Source organism: Globicephala melas, chromosome 7, assembly GCF_963455315.2.
Source record: "Globicephala melas chromosome 7, mGloMel1.2, whole genome shotgun sequence".
Taxonomy (NCBI): Eukaryota; Metazoa; Chordata; class Mammalia; order Artiodactyla; family Delphinidae; genus Globicephala; species Globicephala melas.
This window is the reverse complement of record NC_083320.1, coordinates 26,957,949-26,972,895: the sequence shown is the minus strand read 5'-3', so window position 1 is coordinate 26,972,895 and position 14,947 is coordinate 26,957,949. Positions and strand designations below refer to the sequence as shown.

General features: G+C 36.5%; 1 protein-coding gene across 11 annotated transcripts in view; it reads left to right on the top strand.

Annotated features, from left to right (window-relative positions):
* Positions 1 to 14,947, top strand: part of UNC80 (unc-80 homolog, NALCN channel complex subunit) — a 243,086-nt gene that overhangs the window by 20,000 nt on the left and 208,139 nt on the right. The gene's annotated exons all lie outside the window — the stretch shown is intronic.

Sequence of the window (14,947 nt, the reverse complement as noted above, 5' to 3'; positions counted from 1 at the left end):
TAAAGTACTGACAGGGAATTCCAAAGTCTGATCTTTGTAAATATTCCAAGACTGCTTCTGTTAGCTTGTGTCATAGTGACTTTACTTACCGACTCCTTCCCGAGGGACAAACATTGATCCACTTCTTCCTACTCCCTGATAAAATGATGAAAGCCTGGATTCATGAGGTTTGCCTTTGTACCCATCTATAAACTCCACCTAGGAGGGGAGGGTCCCTGAGACCATTTGTATATCTGTGTTTTCAAATGACGTTATTGTCTAGTAGATAGTATTTTAAAAGGAGGTATTTTAAAAATAGTTTTATTGAGGTTTAATTTGCATACCATAAAATTAACCCATTTTAAGTGTACAGTTTAATGATTTTTAGCAAATTTACAAAATTGTACAATTATGAACACAATTCAATTTCAGAACATTTTCTATCACCCCAAAACATCCCCTCTGCCCATTTCAAACACTGATCGCTTAGTATGCTTTTTGTCTATATATAGTTGCAATTCTGGATACTTCAAATAAGTGGAATCGTACCATCTGCAGTCTTTTGCATCTGAATTCTTTCCTTCAGCGCAGCGTTTTAGATCATAGCATGTACAAACGGTTCACTCCGATTTGTTGCTGAATAGTATTCTGTTGTATGGATGTATTACATTTTGTTTATCCTTTCATTAGTTGATGGATGTTTAGGTTGTTTCTAACGCTTTGCCTGTTGTGAATAATGCTTCGATGAACATTCACGTATATGTTTTTGGATGGGCAAATGTTTTTCTTTCTGTTGGGTAGATACCTAGGAGTGGAATTGCTGGGTTGTATGGTAAATTTATATTTAATTTTTATAGAACTATCAAACTGTTTTCCAAAATGGCTGCACCATTTTACATTCCCACCAGAAATGTATGAGGGTTCACTTTTCTCTATATCTTTGGCAGAACTCGTTGTTGTCTTTTTATTATAGCCACTCTAGTGGGTGTGGCGTGAGATCTGATTGTGGCTTTAATTTACATTTCCCTAATACCTAATGATGTTAAGTATATTTTCATGTCTTTGTTAGCTATCTGAATATCTTCTTTGGTGAAATACCTATTCAAACCGTTGCCCAAGTTTTAACTGAGTTGTTTGTCTTCTTCTTATTGAATTGTAGGAGTTTTTAATGTATTCTGGATACAAGTCCTTATACCTCCCTCACCCCCAGAGAAAAGATTCACAGATATTTCCTCTCAGTATTAACTTGCCTTTTTGTAGGTAATTTTAAAATGATCTACCTCCTTTTGGCACCAGAATCAGGCCACATGGGTATAGTGTTTTATTTTTATTTTTTAACATCTTTATTGGAGTTTAATTGCTTTACGATGGTGTGTTAGTTTCTGCTTTATAACAAAGTGAATCAGCTATACATATACATATATCCCCCTCCTCTTGCGTCTCCCTCCCACCTCCCTATCCCACCCCTCTAGGTGGTCACAAAGCACCGAGCTGATCTCCCTGTGCTATGCGGCTGCTTCCCACTAGCTATCTATGTTACATTTGGTGGTGTATATGTGTCCATGCCACTCTCTCACTTCATCCCAGCTTACCCTTCCCCCTCCCCGTGTATAGTGTTGTTTTTTTTTTTTTAAGATTTCTTAGAATTGTTGAAAGCATGGAATCAAATGAATATAATTGCTTTTTAACCAAAACACTATGTTGTGCTTTCAAAAAGCAAAATGAAAAGAGTTTATTTTTGTGTCTTTATTTTGGATTTTAAAAGCAAGTGGCTCCATTGAATAAGCTTTTGCTGGTCGGGAATATGAAAGTTTGACAGCAACTTTAGTTGTGTAAGCAGGGGTTGTTTGTGTTTATCCACAGGATTTACTGTGCCAGGTCAATGGTGATAATTCATTCTTAAAATCATATCATTTTTAATGTGGTAGAAACCCTGTGAGGATAACCAATCCAATCTCCTGTCTCCTTGCTGATAAACTAACCACATTTGAACCAGTTGGACACTTTCAGCAATGAGAAAGTTAGTACTCTCAGATGAAACTCATTTCATTTTTAGATAACTCTATTTAATGGCCTTTTAAAAAAATTGAAATATAGTTGACTTACAGCAAAGTGATTGTTATACATACATATATATGTATTTGGCATGTCCTTTTTATATTTGACTAAATTTTGCTTTTCTTTAGTTTCTGTATATGGATCTTGTATTAGTTTTCTATTGCTATGTAACAAATTACAACAAACTTACTGGCTTAAAACAACACACATTTTTTATTTCAAAATTTCTGTATGTCAGAAATCCAGGCACAGTTTAGCTGCACTCTCTGCTTCAGGGTCTTATCAGACTGAAATCCAGGTGTCAGGATGGACTACAGTCTCATCACAGGCTTGACTCAGGAAAGATCCGCTTACAAGCCTTTTCAGGTTGTTGACAGAATTCATTTCTTGTGGGTGTAGGACTGAGGGCCCTGTTTCCTTGCTGGCTGTTATTTCGGGGCTGCTCTCCATTCCTAGAGGCCACCCACAGTTCATTGCTATGTGGCCTCTCCACAGGCTACCTCACAACATGGCAGCTTACTTCTTTAAAACCAGCAAGGGAGAGAAGTCCTCTCTAACTCCAGTCTGCCTATACAGTCTTTATAATATAACATAATCAAAGGAGTGACATCTCATTATCGTTGTCATATAAAATAACCTAATCACAAGAGTGACATGCCATTACTTTTGCCCTATTCTATAGGTTATATGAAGGTCACAGGCCCTGCCCAAACTCAGGAAAAGAGGATTATAAAGGGTGTGACCACCATCAGGTGGGAAGCAGGGGTGGCTCCCCAAAGTGTATCCATCACAGTCCTTTTGAGTATGTACAGACTCTTCTCATATTACTGTTCCACTTATTCAAAAGTAACCACTATGATGACCCCTCCACACACCAAGACTCTCATTTTATTTAGTGACAGTAACTCACTAACAAAGTTATCAACAGTATAATTTAATCATATCTGGGGAAAAAGCAACTCCTTACTACACAGATTAAAGAGAATAACAACAGGAACTACCTGTTGTTAGACGTCTCCTGTGTGCCAAAAAACAGAACTAGGGTCTTTACATTCATAGTTTTGTCTAAATTTTCATTTATTCATTCATTTCTATATCTTTTAAGTGTATTCTAGACACTAGGGTTGTTTCAGTGTCAAAGTTCTTATCCTCAAAGAGCTTATTTTCTAAAAAGATAGACAGATAAAAGAGAGTAAATGCATAAATAAGTAAAAATATTTTCAAGTTACTCTAGGACTAAGAAGGAAAAACTAAAACAAAGGGATGGGAAATAGGCTCTTTTTCATAGAGACCTAAATGATATGAAGGACACAGCCTCAGGAAGATCTGGGAAGAGCACTCCAGGCAGAGGGAACAAGTCTAAAGGCTTTGAAGTGGGAATAAGCTCAATGTGTTCCAGGAATGGAAGGGAGGCCAGTGTGACCAGGGGCTAGTGGTGAGCAGGGGGTAAGGTGTAGGGAATCAAACCAAAGTGGTTATTAGGGGTCAGATCACGGAGGAGCCAGGAAGCCATGGTAAGAAGTTTGAATTTTGTTCCAGGTGTGATGAAAAGTCATTGGAGTTGTTTGAGCAGTGGAGTGACATTAAGTGAATTATACTTTTTAAATATCACTCCAGATGGTTTATGAAAATAGGCTTGGAAAGCAGAAGTAGATACAGAGATTAGTTAGGAGACGTTTGCAACGGTCCAGGTGAGAGAGGATGTGGCTTGGTTAGGATGGTGGTAGCAGGGGTGGAAAGGCTGAGATGAGGTTGCAGTTGAGATATATTTAAGGTAGAGTTGACATGACTGGATGTGAAGAGTGAGAAAAAGAAAAGAATCAAGCATAACTTAGGTTTTGGGCTTGAGCAACTCTATGAGTAGTTATTAAATTTATGATATAAGGAAGACTGAGAAAAATCACATATAAAAATATTCTGAGTCTGCTTACTTCCACCTACCTCTATGGCCACCACCATTATTCAAGCCATTCATCACCTCCTGCCTGGAGTCCTGCAACAGCCTACTTATTAATCTTCTCTTATTCACTCTTGTCACCACCCAACAGAGGACATACAGAGACATGAAAAAAACTAATCATGCCACTCCTACACTTTAACTTTTTCAAAGGCTGCCCACTGCTAACAAGATAAAATTCAAAATCCTTGAAATACCCCTCAAAGCTCCACATTATCTAGCTGCTGTCTAGTTCTCCTGTCTAACATTGTGTAATTACTCACATTCACATCACTAGATTCCAACATCTTCTGAGTTCTTCACATGCATCGTACTTCCTCTTAGCTCTGAGATTTGGAGTATGTTATTCCATCTGCCTGGATGGCTCTTCCATCTCTCTTTACTTAACCAGCTCCTCATTCTTCAAGACTCAATTTAAATAGCATTTCCTTACTTCCTAGGGAGGCTTTGGCTGATTTTAAATACAATCACAGAACTCCCTGTTTTCTCCTACGGTACAAATGGCAATTGTAATTTAAAGACCTGTGTGATTAGCTATCACTGTAAAATCCATGAGCAGAGGGACCAAATCTCTTTCACTCATTGCTCTATCTCTAGCGCCTGGCACATGGCCTAGTGAAGGGCGCTGAATAAGTGGATGAGTTTAATCTTCACAACAGCCATGCAAAGAAGACATTGTTTCTCTTTTAAAGATGAGGAGCTGAAGCTTAGAGAGATTAAATGACTCACTCAAGGACACACAGAAAGTAGAAGAGCTAGATCTGAGCCCAATCTAGGCAGTTACACGGTCCACACTCTTCACTCCTTTTCCATGAGAAGGTAGGCCTTTAGGGGGAGCACAGTGGAGTTCCTATAGCAAGCCACCCACCTCCTTAACTATGTTTTTATGGAAGCCTCTTTTCTTCTTGATCCCTCATTAAAGGAGAAAGTGTTGTGGTTGTTTGCCAGAATTAGTCATTTTCAGGAACGAATGCTAGCATCACCTTCCCCTGACCTCTCCCAACAGGTCAGAAACTCAGCTCCTATTTGGTCCTTATCTAATTGGGTCTTTTAACACTTTAACCCGGGTGGCCACTCTACACTTCCTGACACTTCCTCCTTGACTTTTTTCACGTTATACTCTGTTGTTGTTGTTTTCCTTACCTTTCAAGTGGAACCTTTATAGACTTTTTCTTTTCTTTTCTTTTTTCTTTTTTTTTTTTTGCGGTACGCGGGCCTCTCACTGTTGCGGCCTCTCCCGTTGCGGAGCACAGGCTCCGGACGCGCAGGCTCAGCGGCCATGACTCACGGGCCCAGCCGCTCTGCGGCATGTGGGATCTTCCTGGACCGGGGCACGAACCCGTGTCCCCTGCATCGAAAGGCGGACTCCCAACCACTGCGCCACCAGGGAAGCCCTAGACTTTTTCTTTGCCTTCTCTTCCATGGCCCTCCTCTTACTGTTGCTGTTTCCCTCTCCTCCCACATTCTCCCTCTGAGTGGTCTTATTCACTGCCATAGTTTCAATGACTCGCAAGGTGATGATGACCCTCAAAAGATATCCCATCTAGACAACTCTTTTAGGCTCCAAACCCATGTAATCAAGAGACGGATAGAAAGCTCTTTCTTTACCTCAAACTCAGCCTGTCTAAAACCAAATGCGTTCTCCTATCTTCCCTATTTCAGTAGATGGCACCACTATCAACCCACACATCTTAGTCAAAAACGGGAGGTTTGCTCCACTCCAAGTCCTTTACATTCTGCCTTATTAATGTCTCTCAAATCCTCTCCTTCTCTCCAACCTCATAGTCACTGCCTTAGTTCAGATCCTTATCATCTCTTATTTGGATTTCTGCAAGTGAACCTAACTGGTATCTCTACATTCAGTGTTGCCTCCCTCTAAACCATTATCTATATAATGTTACAAAAGTGATTTAAAATACATATCTGATCATTCTATCCCCTTGCTAACAAATCTTCAGTGGCTACCCATAGTTTTTAGGATACATTTCAGACTCCTTGGTCAGCATATGTTAAGTCTTCATGATCATTCCCGACCAAGCTTACCTTTCCCCACTTCTCTCTTGCCTCTTCTTTTTCATGTTTATTTCTGGTACCAAAATCTGTATTCGCGACAATTGCTGTACAACAAGTTACCCAAATTTATTAGCAGCTTAAAATGAAAGAAATTTACTGTCTCACATAGTTTCTGAGAATCATGAATCCAGAAACAGTTTAGCTAAGTGGTTGTAACTCAGGGTCTCTCAAGATACTGACCAGAGCTGCAGTCATCTGAAGACTTGAATGGGCTGGAGTGTCTACTTTCAAGGTCACTCATATGGCTGTTGACCAAAGGGTTCAGTTCTTCAACATCTGGGCCTCCTGAGTTCCTCATGACCTGGCAGTTGGCTTCCCATAAAACAAGTTACCCAGGAAAGAGGGTGAGAAACCAAGATGGAAGTCTCACTGTCTATTATAACCTAATATCCAGATGGAATCTTCAGTGTCTTTTATAACCTAATCACCGAGGTGACATGCCATCACTTCTGCTATATTCTGTGTATCACATGAACCAACCCTAGTACAGTGTGAGAGGAGACTCCACAAGGGTGTAGATACCAGGAGGCAGGGATCATTGGGGGCTATTTTGGAGGCTAATTACAATAAATAATAATGATTACAATGTCACCATCATTTTATATATAATTATTATGACTAGATATCTGTATTTTCTTTATATCAGTCATTAAGTATTCTCATATTTCTTCTTTACTATTTCTGTTCTACACACATTCCAAGGAGTTTAATTTAATTTAAATGTAAGTGATTTCTTACCTCAAATACTATGCTTCTGCCTGACTTTAAACAATTGTGAAAAACAATGTTATGGTGAAATATTGAGGTCATAAAATACCCAGGAACTTGTATTTCTTACATAATTTTTCTCAACCAGAGTAAGCATTGGAAATTTGCAAATATAAATAACAAATGATCTTTCTTTCCTCTGCCAAAACTCAGTGTTAATGGCTTTATTCTGATTTGCCTGTAAAGACAAAGCCAACTATAATGTCCAAGGTTTCCTCTTTGTGGAAGGACATTGTTTTTCCCGTTCTCTGATATTGCCACAGTCAATCATCTACATGTATATGCATTCATCGACACATATATGCACACAGTCACCCATAGCACACATAAACCTCACGTGTGAATTAGATATGAACTCAGTGGCGCTGCAGAAAAATTGAATTATGTCTTCTCTTTGCCTAGCTGCAGGGAGTGGTTGCCATGGAAATGAGGCACAAGGTAGACCTTTCAGAAAATGCTAATGTTAATGTGTCTGCATTGGAGGAGTTCATGTATTAGTGAGAAATAAAGAGAACTTTAATAAAACAATGCAAATATCCTAGGAACAAAAGCTGTCCTCTTATATCAGAGAAATCCAATTTACCATCTCTTTTGCCCTGACCTTGACTGAATGGAACATCACTCTTCCTGGAACTCTGCAATCAGAGAACAGGTAGCTAGTTTTTTAAAATTAATGTCAGATTTCATCTTTAATTACCATATGCATAGACTTAATTTCTGCTTCATTAAATACTGCATAGGGTCAGGACTAATTTCCACAGTTCTCTTCCTCCATAGATTGTCTGTTATTTCCAAAGTGTTTTTTTGCTTCGGATGCATTCTACTAGGATCTCCCGACCCTAATTAATAATAACTTGGTTTCCTTAAAGCCATAGTTGCTTGGAAAATTCACTAAAGCAATTCCTACCTTTTTTTGACAGTCTTTTTTGGTCATGATGTATTCTACACATATCAGAGAAGTGTGTGCCAATTATAGAAAAAAATTTAAAGGTATAAAATATCTTTAAAAAATTGAAAATTATCCATGAGCTCATCAGGTAGAGATAAACATTTTTTTTGTATATATACTTCTCTTCATTACTTTTACATATACCATTTAGAATAAGACTTGTATTCATACTTTCATAAAATTTTCACTTTTTTCTGCAAAATAACTTACAGAATCATAGAATATTAGAGTTGGAAATAACTCTCCTATCATATCATACAATGAGCTGTCCCCATACCATCTTTATTCACTTATGTAAATTTTTTCTCACATTTAATTAAGTAGATAGTTGATTAGTTAAGTAAAATGACGTTATTGGTTACTTAGTGACAAGTTGATTGTCTGATAATCCTGTCCTAAATGAAAAAATCATGATTGATTATTCTTGCCTTTTATTGACTACTCACCCCAGTGTAGCTCACACTTTTAAGCCAAATAAACTTGTACTTGATAAAATGAAGGTACTTCACATTATAAATATTTGCTATAGAATGGCCTGTTAACTTCATTCTTGTTTCAGAGTCTCTTTAAATATTAAGCAGCTGAAATGTGAATTTGCTTAACAAATTTTGATTGCCTAAGTTATAGACTCGTTTTTAGTCTCTGATTGCAGCCGTATGTTGGTGGAGTCTTGCTGTTGAAGACTGATTATCAGCAGAACTGATCTGTTAGTAAGTAGTTAATAACTATGAGACTCAACTGTACAGTAGTAATTACTTTCAGTCAAATAAATTTTGTGTGTAAAGACAGAAATATAGTCATCTGGCACCCTCAGGGACAAAACTACCAACATATCATTGCAGTTAGTGTTTCCATATAGGAATTGTTTTGGATGTTGTTTAAAAGTACAAAAGTCATGCATTATTTGCTCTCTAGGACAGTTGCCCTCCAATCTTATTAAGAATGTTTAAGAATTACCTGGAGAAATTAGGAATATGGGATGAACAGATCCAAATTACTATATATACAATAGATAAGCGACAAGGATTTACTATATAACAGAGAATTATATTCAATATCTTGTAATAACCTCTAACAAAAAATAATCTGAAAAAATATATAGATATACAAAACCGAATCACTTTGCTATACACCTGAAACTAATGCAATATTGTAAATCAACTATACTTCAATAAGAAAAAAAAAAGATTACCTGGAGATACTGTTTAAAATAAAGATTCCTGGGTTCTATCACCAGCAATTCTGGTTTAGTTAAGTTTGGGATAAGACTTGGGAGTGTGCAAATTCTCACAGAAGCAGTACATTGACATATCACTATATAGAACACTGCTCTAGGGACTTGAAATTATTTATGGAACTTCCTAAACTAATTTACTAACTAGAAATATTTGGGGACACTGTGGTGTGGGGCAAAAGGTAAAGGGTAAAGATAGCTAGTCCAATGGGGGGGGATGGAAATCTGTTGAACTACTAATGTCTGCTTTCATCACCACGGCCTAGTCAAGAAAACAACAGGCTCTTATAAAGTCAATTGACTGTCACAAATGCTTGAGAACCTAAAATTACCCAGCTGGTAGCCAAGCCAACTTCATACTTTGTCTTTTCCTTATAAATCCAAGAGTACAGCACTGAAAAAATAAAATCCTCTTATTCTACGTATGAACGATAGGCTGAGAGGAGTGGGTTAATCCATGCTTTTTAAAAAACGAGAAGTGGAGTGGGGTGGGTGGGAGGGAAGAGTGTTGAAGGCCTCTTAGGAAAATGGTAGAAATGAGAATCAAGGTTGTTATTTTCCCTCCAACTGGGCTTGGGGACATAACCAGTCAGGGTCTCAGGAGGAAACAAGTGATAGACTGGTAATTTGAGAAGAGATTAAAAAGGGCTATTTACAAAGGTTTAGATAGGATGTAGCGAAACCACAGGAGCTAGTGCAGTACTCCAGGGAGAGTGCCATCAGGAGGCCCACCAGGAGGCTCCAAGTCTGAGTGGGCAATGGGAGGGAACAGCTGTGGAGAACTGCAGGGAGAGAGTGATTAATAAGATCTGTGACCTACCGTGGTCACATCGGTCCTAGGCCACAGTGTGAGCTCTCCTCAGATCTCTGGGAGGGAGGAGTCTTGGGGAGAAAATCATTGTCCTTCTTCCTTCCCATCTCCTGTGGGAGCCTCCTGTTGCAGAAGTCACCCTGGAGCGAAAGGCATGGGAACCTTCTATAGAGTCTATACAGACCAGTCTTTCTGGACATGGAGGTAGAGAAGGGTGGAAAGTGGATGGGGTTGGGGAGCAGCAGGGTTGGAGGCAAATAAGAGATATCCTGCACAAGAGGAGAACCTTAATTTTGAATCTAACCCTCATACTTCTTATGAAACCTCAGCAATTCACAATTCTGAGACTCAGCCTTTTAAATAAAATGATTATATAATGAAAAGTTAGATAATAAAGTATTTTGAAAGAACAGTCTAACACATCACCCGGAGGATGATGAGACATTTGTATAAAACTATATATATAAATAATATAAATTACATATATAAATATTTACATTATACATTTATTATATATTTATGTTATATATAATGGATGTACAGAGTTCTGTATAAATGTGTATCAATATATATGTATATTATATAAAATATAGTGTACATATGGATAGAGTTTCTGTATATATAAATAGTGGATATTTAGTCTATATTGATGAAGTTCAAGATCTTGGCTAAAATTCTCTAAAGAAACACAGAGAAAAGTACACAACACCCAAGTGGTTAATTTTATGTATTTTTACAGGTGAATACACTAGAGTAATCAGCACCCAGGTGAAATAGAACATTACAAGCACCCCAGCCTGGTAGATCATATAACACCTAATTAATTTTTGTTAAATGAATATACGTACTAGCATTTTTTTGCCTATTCTCCTTTGGCTGACTTTGAGAATGTTCTCTAGGTTTTTACTGTAACAAAATTGCTACAATAAACATTCTTGTGCATGTCTCCTTGTGTACAAGGGTTTCTCTAAGGTGGACTTTCTGGATCATAAGGCAGGGACACTGTAAAATTTACTAGATATCACCAAATTGCACCCTGAAAGGGTTTACCAGCAGTGTATGAGCGTTCCCATGTATTTGCACCCTCCGCATTTCTTACTGTCTTCAGGCTTCTATACTCTCACAGATCTGATGGGTGTGAGGTGATATCTCATTGTGGTCTAAGTCTACATTTCCCTGATTATTCATGAAGTAGAGTATCTCTTTATGTTTATTCTCTCTTTAGGTTTTCTTTCTGGTGAAATTTCCTTCCATATCCTTTGCTCCATTTGAACTATTTGTCTTTTTCTTACTGATTTATAAGCATTCTTTATTAATGAGAAGAATAATCCTTTGTAGGCTAAATACATTTCAATTATCTTTTATATTTTGTAGACTTTTCACTTTGTTTATGTTTTTTAATAGAAGTTTTACATTTGAAATAGTCGAATTTATCAATACTCTCTTAAAATAGTTGGGGATGGTATCTTCTTTAAGAATCCTTTCATATTGGTTATAAATATTTTCTCCATAGTTTTCTTCTGTTTTGCCTTTGCTATGTCTCCAGTTCATCTAAAGTTGGCTTTTTCTGATACATGGTGGTATGAAATAGGGATTTGGTTTCTCCACATGAATGACTCATTTTTTCCCTCAGCATTTCTTAAACAGTTATTTTCCTGCAGATTTGTAACTTTATTGAGTATCAGTATCAGTATCCACATATGTGAGTGTATGATTTTGGGGCGCTCCATTCTGTTGCATCTGCCTATTTGCCTGACTCTACCCATATTCTACAGTCTTATTATAGCTCTTTTCTCATTTTTGTTATTGACTTTAATAAATTAATAATAAATTTTATAAAAGGTTTTGTGCATCTATTAAGAAAATCATGGGACATGTTCTCCTATAATCTTTTTAGGTAGTAAATTAATAGATTTTCTAATAATAAATCATCCTTAAATTCCTGGGGAAAACCCAATTTGTGCATTGCTGGATGTAGTTTGTTAATATTTTATTATTTTTACATTGTGCTCACAAATGAGTGTGGCTTTTGGTTTTCCTTTCCTGTTCTGTTCTTGTCTGGTTTCAGTAGCAAATTTATAATAGCCTCATGAAAAGAATGTTCCCTCATTTTTCTGTCTTTGGAACACTTTGTATAAAACTAGAAATAACTGTTTCCTTAATATTTAATGAAATTTGGCTGTAAACCTTCTGGGCTTGATATATTTTTAAAATAAACTTTATTTACCACAGTTCTATTTTTAAAGGTGGTGGGTCTATTTAGGTTTTAATTTCTTCTTGAATCAGTTTGGTTGGATAAATACGTGTTCATCTAGGTATTCAAACTTTTAATTCCATTGTTCACAGTGTTTTCCCTCATTTCTGAAACTGTCACCATATCTAGTTATGTCTGCTTTTTCAGTGATAGTATTTTGATCATACTTTTTACTACATTTCTTGATTAATTTGTATTAGTTTTATCAAAGAAATAACATTTGTTTTTGTTAATCCTATCTATCTTTGTTTAATATTTCATTAGTATATGTTCCTATTTTATCTTTTTTTATTCTGTACTATTTGGGGGTTTATTTACTTTTTTTTTAACCTATTGAAGTAGATGCTTACTTCATTATTTTTCACTTCATTATGTTTCCTTTATCCTGCTATAAGCATGTAGATCTCTAAATGTTCCTCTCATTCCACTTTATCTGTATCTCACACGTTTTCATATGTGGAATCATTATCATTCCATGTAATATTTTAAAAATTCTAATTGTAACTTTTTATTTGACCCATGAGTTATTTCAAAGTGTATTTCTAAATTTGCTAACTGATGAGAGCTTTTCTTTTTGCTATTAGTTTCTACTGGAATTCAACTATGGTTAGAGTACTAGATTTATGTGAGATGTTGAGTTTTCAGTTTCTTTTGAGACTTCATTTGTAAACACTGCAAGGTACAAGAAAATAATGCTGAGTGTGTTATTCAGATCTCCTATATTCTTACTAATCTTTGTATGCTTGATCTACTATTTGCTAGAAAATATGTGTTAAAATACTACTACTATTATTTATTTGTCTATTTTCCCCTTACAAGTCTCTCAGGTTTTGCTTTAAGCATTTGGTAGCATTCTTGTTAGGTATGTACAATACATGTTTAGAATTAGCATAGCTTCCTAAGTTTTTCTTTTAACATTATGGTGACAATCTTTATATCTAATAATACTTTTACCTCAAAGTTTATTTTTTATTATTGCTACACAAACTTCCTTTTAGTTATATTTGCATATCTATACCCATTCTCTCCCTTCCTAAATTTCTGTGCCCTCAACTTTTAGGATTTTCTTTTGTAATTAGCATGTGACTAAACCTTGTTTTTTAAATCCAATGTGAACATTTTTGTCTTCTAGCCCATGAATGTATTCAGTATTTATTTTGATAACTGCCATTTGGATTTATATTTTCCATTTTATTTTATTTTGTGCTTTTTATATACTCTGTTTTTTTTTTTGCGGTACGCGGACCTCTTACTGTTGTGCCTCTCCCATTGCGGAGCACAGGCTCCGGACGCGCAGGCTCAGTGGCCATGGCTCACGGGTCCAGCAGCTCCGCAGCATGTGGGATCTTCCCGGACCGGGGCACGAACCCATGTCCCCTGCATCGGCAGGCGTACTCTCAACCACTGTGCCACAGGAAAGCCCCTATACTCTGCTTTTTATGTTTCTTTTTTCTCTTCTGCTCTGCCTGTTAACTGATTGAGTTTTCTCTAATCTCCTTTTTTCTTCTATTGGAAGGAGATTTTCTATTATATGGCTACCATTGAAAGTATAACATGGATATTTATCTATTGAAAGTCAGAATTAAATAAAATCCCAGTGTTTCAGCTCTGCCTTGTTAGATATTGTTATATACACTTGTGAAAACATCACCAAAATCAAGATAATGAACATACCCCTCACCCTTTAAGGTTTCTTTGTGCCTTTTATAATTTTTCCCCTTCTGCACCCCACTCTTTCCTCGTTCATAGGCAACCAGTGATCTGCTTTCTGTCACTATGGATTAGTTTGCAGTTTTCCAGAATTTCATATAAGTGAACACATACTCTTTTTACTCAGTGTAATTATTGAATATATTAATAGTTCTCTTCCTTTTATTGCTGAGTAATATTCTGTCAAATGGATATACCACAGTTTGCTTATCCACTTACCTGTTGATGTGCATTTGTGTTGTTTTAAGTTTGGGGCAATTCCATTCTTATAAAGTCCTTCTCCACTCCAAGATTATAAAAACAAATAGCCAATTTTTTTTCTAGTATTATTATAGTTTTATATATTTGCCTTTAAATCTTAATCTATCTTGATTTTATTTGGTGATAAAATATGCTAATTAAGAAAGGTTAAATTAAGTTTTTTTCTGAGGAGTAAGTCAATTATGCCAATATTATTGACTAGTATATTCTTGGAACTTTGATTCATGATAATTTGATTCATGACCTTTTTTATATATTAAATTCTTGTAAATATTTGAATCTTTTGTAGCTCCATATTTTATACCACTGAACTTTTGTTTAAACTCTTGGCTAAATATTATTGTTGTAAAGCACAGACTAATATCTGGCAATTTATACTCTTTATACTTCCTGTTAAACCTTTCTGGATTACTCCCAAACTTTTTTTCATCCATCCAGTTAAGTTTCAGAACAGTCTTATTGATTTATCAAAGATAAATCCCTTTAGAATTTTGGTTAGAATTTGTGATATTGTGATTTATAAAAAGAAATAGATGATATTTGGTCTTTGTCCTTGTTTCTGGTATAATGATCCTACAACCCTTAGAGTCTCCTAAGTGGCGAGAGGAGCAAAGGTGTCTTTTGTTATGTTAATGAGGTGACTTTTGGACAGCATCTAAGGTTAAGGGCTGGCTGCCAGGAGAACTAATCATGTGATTAGAGGGTTGGAAATTTTAGCCTCACCCCTGACCTCCCAAAAGGGGAGACAGACTGGAGGTTGAATTAGTCGCCAATGGCCAGTGATTTAATCAATCACTGCCTATGTAATGAAGCCTCCATAAAAACCCAAAAGAGAGGGTTCAGAGAGCTTCCAGGCTGGTGAACACATGGAAGTGCTGGGACAGTGGCGAGCC